The sequence below is a fragment of the Sorex fumeus genome, unplaced genomic scaffold (genome assembly GCF_029834395.1).
Source record: "Sorex fumeus unplaced genomic scaffold, SorFum_2.1 ptg000030l, whole genome shotgun sequence".
NCBI lineage: Eukaryota > Metazoa > Chordata > Mammalia > Eulipotyphla > Soricidae > Sorex > Sorex fumeus.
The window spans coordinates 22,607,591-22,612,887 of NW_026606087.1; positions in this window are offsets into that span (position 1 = coordinate 22,607,591).

The following is a 5,297-nucleotide window of genomic DNA, read 5'->3' on the forward strand; positions in this document are numbered from 1 at the left end:
TCATTCACTGTCTGTCTTCCCGATGTTCATCTATTTGCTAAAGCGGGCCCAGTAACATCTCCATTGTGAGACTTTGTTGTTACTGTGTTTGGCATATCGAATACATCACAGGTAGCTTGCCAGGCTTTGCTGTGCAGGTGAGATACTCTCTGTAGCTTTCCAGGCTCTCCGAGAGGGGCAGAGGAATCAAACTCGGGTTGGCCAAGTTGGCCTCTTGCAAGTCAAATGCTCTACCCGCTATGCTATCACTCCAGCCCATGCATTCATTATTCTTTTTTTAATTAAGCATTACACTATATATTCTTTTGATCCCTCATTTTCTTTCTTATTTTATTTTATTGAATCACTATGAGATATAGTTACAAGCTTTCATTTTAGAGTTACAATCACACAATGATCAAACACCCATCCCTCCACCAGTGCACATTCCCCACCACCAATATCCCCACCCTTTCACTGCCTCCATGGCAGACAATATTCCCCATACTCTCTCTCTACGTTGGGGCATTATGGTTTGTAAAACAGATACTGAGAAGTTATCATGTTTGGTTCTTTATCTACTTTCAACACACATCTCCCATCCCTACTGATTCCTCCAGCCATCATTTTCTTAGTGATCCCTTCTTTTTTCCAGCTACCTTCTCCCCCAGCTCATGGGACAGGCTTTTAACTATGGAGCAATCTTTCTGGCACTTGTATCTACTGTCCTTAGGTGTCAGTCTTATGTTATGTTATTTTATACTTCACAAATGAGTACAGTCCTTCTACATCTGTCCTTTTCTTTCTCACTCATTTCATTTATCATGATACACTCCATGTCTAGCCACTTATAAGCAAATTTCATAACTTCATCACTCCTAACAGCTGCATGGTATTCCATTGTACCAACGTTTCTTTAACCAGTCATCTGTTCTCGGGCTCTTGGGTTGTTTCCAGATTTTGGCTAATGTAAACACTGCTGCTATAAACATATAGGTACAGATGTCATTTCTACTGTGCTTTTTTTGATCCCTCATTTTCTTATGTTAAATGTTTTAAAGTTATTTCCATAGTTATTTCATCTAATGATTCAAATTCAGTCTTAATTTATAACTTCAACACTTAAAAATATACAAAAGCATGACAATAACTAAAATCACAAATTTTATTTTATATATTTGTGGTCATTAATATCTATGAATAATAATTATAATAATTATGTGGCTTTAAAAATAATATAGGAAAAACTACAATTGTTTTATATTTCCTTAGTTAAGAAATTTACTAGAGTTCTTAATTTTTTCTTGTAGATTCAAATCACTGTCTAATATACTTTTACTTCAGTCAGAGGGTCTTCCTTTAATAATTTTGTAGAATTTATTTGTTCATAGCAAACTCAAGCATAGTTTTGTCAGATACAAAGTTCTTTGCCAATATTTTCTTTAAGCACTTTCAATGTGTATCTTTACTGCCTTTTAGCCCCCATGGGGTCTGATGAGAAATTATCTGTTAAATATATTAAAGACCTCTTGTATATGATGTATTTATAGATTCTCTCTCAGTGTTTTCAAGATTCCATCCTCACTGTTGATTCTGACAGCTTGCTTGAAACGTCTCGGTGTGGATTTCTTTCTTTTTTTTTTTTTGGTGTGGATTTCTTTGAATTTAGCCTACTTGGGATTTGTTGACCTTCTTAGAATCATAGATTCTTGTATTTCATTATATCTGGGAAATTTGAGATCATTCTTTTTTCAAATTTATTTTCTGATTTCTCTCTCTCTCTCTCTCTCTCTCTCTCTCTCTCTCTCTCCCTCTCTCTCTCTCTTCTGTATTTCTGTAATTTCCATGTACTGCATGGTAGATGGTATCTGACAGGTTTCCAAGGCTGTGTTCATTTTTCTTGTTTTTCATTTTGCTTCTGGAACTGTAATCGATGGACTTAGTTTCAAGTTCAGTTCTTTTTTCTGATTTCTCAGGTCTTCAGTTGAACTCTCTCATGAATTTTTCACCTTACATTTCTTTTTTGCACATTTGTAGTGTTACACTTTGCTTCCTTTTTATTTAGAAATAAAATAAAATTTATTTTATTTATTTTATTTTGTGCTATCGCTCCAGCACAGGGCTGGAGCGATAGCACAGCGGGTAGGGCGTTTGCCTTGCACGCAGCCAACATGGCCGACCAGAGTTCGATTCCTCCGCCCCTCTCAGAGAGCCCGGCAAGCTACCGAGAGTATTCGATATGCCAGACACAGTAACAACAAAGTCTCCAATGGAGACGTTACTGGGCCCGCTCGAGCAAATCGACGATCAACGGGAGGGCCTTTACTTTTTACTTACTACTTTTATTTTATTTTGGGGGCTAAATACTAGTTATTGAAGGCATGGGGTCATATCCAATAGTGCTTTTGACGACCAGTGCTCTACTGGAAACATCTGCAGAGCCATATGTTGTTAGGAATTGAACTTGAGGCCTCATACTTGCCAGACCTGTGCTCAGCTGGTTAAGTCATTTCCCAAGCTCTGGTACCACATTAATAATTTCTGTCTCTTTATTGATAGTACAATTTGGTAAGATACTTATCTTTACTTTTCTGTTCATCATTTTTTCCAACACTTTGTGCACAATTAAAAGCTTCGTGGGGCAGGAGTGATAGCACAGCAGGTAGGGTGTTTGCCTTGCATGCAGCAGATCTGGGTTCGATTCCCAGCATCCCATATGGTTCCCTGAGCACTGCCAGAAGTAATTCCTGAGTGCCAGAGCCAGGAGTAATCCCTGTGCATCACCAGGTGTGATGCAAAAAATAAAAAAAATAAAAAAGCTTAGTCTATTAAGAGCAATGTCTGATTTTATTTATGAAAATTTTATTAATTTTTTCTGTATATAAACTATGCTTTTCTTCTTTTTGATTCTTTTGATTCTTGTGGTACTCAGTGTTGATGCTTGGCTCTGTGCTTGAGAATCACCTCTGGTGGTGCTCTGGGAACTATATGTACTGCTGGAGATTGAGCCACGGTTGGCTGCATGCATGCACCTTGCTCCCGGTACTGTCTCTCTGGCCCAGAACTTTCCTCACTGTCACTGTCCTCCTGTTGTTCATTGATTTCCTCGAATGGGCCCATTAATGTCTCCATTGTGACAACTGTTACTGTGTTTGGCATATCCAATACATCACGGGGAGCTTGCCAGGCTCTGCCGTGTGGGCGAGATACTCTCGGTAGCTTGCTGGGCTCTCCGAGAGGGTCGGAGGAATCAAACTTGGGTCAGTCATGTTTGCTGCTTGCAAGGCAAACACCCTCTCTGCTGTGCTATCGCTCCAGCCTAAGTTTCCTCATTTTTATTATTATTATTATTTTTAAAGCTGCTATTTGTCAACTCTAGAAATGATTCTTATCCGTTGATGTTTGTGCTGATGCCTATTATAGTTGTTGATTTTGTGACTATTGAGAACAGATTTTTAAAAATCTGTATTCTTGGGGCTGGAGTGATAGCACAGCAGGTAGGATGTGTGCCTTGCACGCTGCTGACCTGGGTTCGATTCCCAGCATCTCATGTGGTTCCCTGAGAACTGCCAGAAGTAATTCCTGAGTGCAGAGCCAGGAGTAACCCCTGTGCATCGCCGGGTGTGACCCAAAAAAGAAAAAAAAATCTGTATTCTTTATAACATGTGATCACTGGGATATCTGTTCTGCTAACTTAATGGTCAGAAAACTATTCAATAATGCCTTTTATACTGAAAATTAGCTATTTTTGTAATACCTATTTACCAATTGCTGTTAATTTTTTATTGCTTTCTGAGTTATGGTAGCTCTTCAATAGCGTCTTATAGGCTAAAATTTGGCTAACATTTCTTTAATAACTATTTATCTACTTGTTACAAACTTTTTACTTCTTCCATGAGTCATTCTTACTGTATTTCCAAATTTATTATTTCTATGGGAAAGAGAATTTTTAAAATTTTTAAATGAATCACTGTGAGATATAGTTACAGACTGGCACACTTTCATGCTTACGTTTCAGTCATAAAATGATCAAGAAGTACCCATCCCTCCATCAGTGCCCATTCTCCACCACCAATGTTTTCAGTATCCCTCACACCCTCTCCTTCCATCCCCCCGCCCCCACCTCTGAGGCAGGCGCATTCCCTTTCACTCTCTCTCTTTCCTGTAAGGTGTTGTGGTCTGCAATGTATGTGTTAAGTGGCCATCATGTTCGGCCTATAGTCTACTTTCAGCACACATCTCCCATACTGAGCAGGTTCTCCAAGCATCCTTTACTTGGTGGTCCCTTCATTGAAAGAGAACTTTCTTTTAATTTTTTTCTTTTTGGGTCACACCTGGCGATGCACAGGGGTTATTACTGGCTCTTCACTCAGGAAATACTCCTGGCGGTGCTCAGGGGACTATATGGGATACTGGGAATTGAATCTGGGTCGACCGCATGCAAGGCAAATGCCCTACCCTTCGTGTTATCACTCCAGACCCCCTTTTTAAATTTTTTTTTTTTTTGCAAAGAGAATTTTTTGAGTTTATATTCTACCATTTTGCTGGTGACACTCCTTGAGGGGCATTTAACATCTTATTTTTGTTAAAGAAATAATCACAATGATTTATCAAATACCTACCAGTATGAGAAACAGTTAAAGGTGTATTCATATTATTATATTTATTAAAACTTAATGACAATCTTATAAGCTTGACATTATTACTACTATTTTCCTTAAAAGCCTATTAGGTTCAAGGCATATACTGGCTACTTGAGAATAGAGAAAATGGTTTGTAAAAGTCAACCTTGGTTATCTTGAGTTCAGTTGTGTAAACACCTCAGATTCTGAGCAAGGAGGGTTTGAACTGGCTTTAGATGCCAGGCTTTCATCACTGTTTGCAAAAATAAATGTCAGGGCTCAGAGGATTGACTGCTTCCAGAGACCCTTTGAGGTGGTCCATGATAATAGCTTCTAAGTCTATAATATTCTAAGATATTATTCTATTTTATTTTTTATTACTATATTATTACTATATTGTAAAAATTTATTATTTTATTACTATATTATTCTATTTTATTATTTTATTACTATATTATTGCTAGATTTATTTTCTTATTTTTATTCACTGTCACTGTCCTCTCGTTGTTCATCAATTTGCTCGAGTGGGCCCAGTAACGTCTCCATTGTGACAATCATTACTGTCTTTGGCATATTGAATATGTCACGGGTAGCTTGCCAGCTTTGTCGTGCAGGCGAGATACTCTCGGTAGCTTGCCGGGGTCTCCAAGAGGGGCGGAGGAGTCAAACTCAGGTCGGCCATATTGGCCGTGTGCA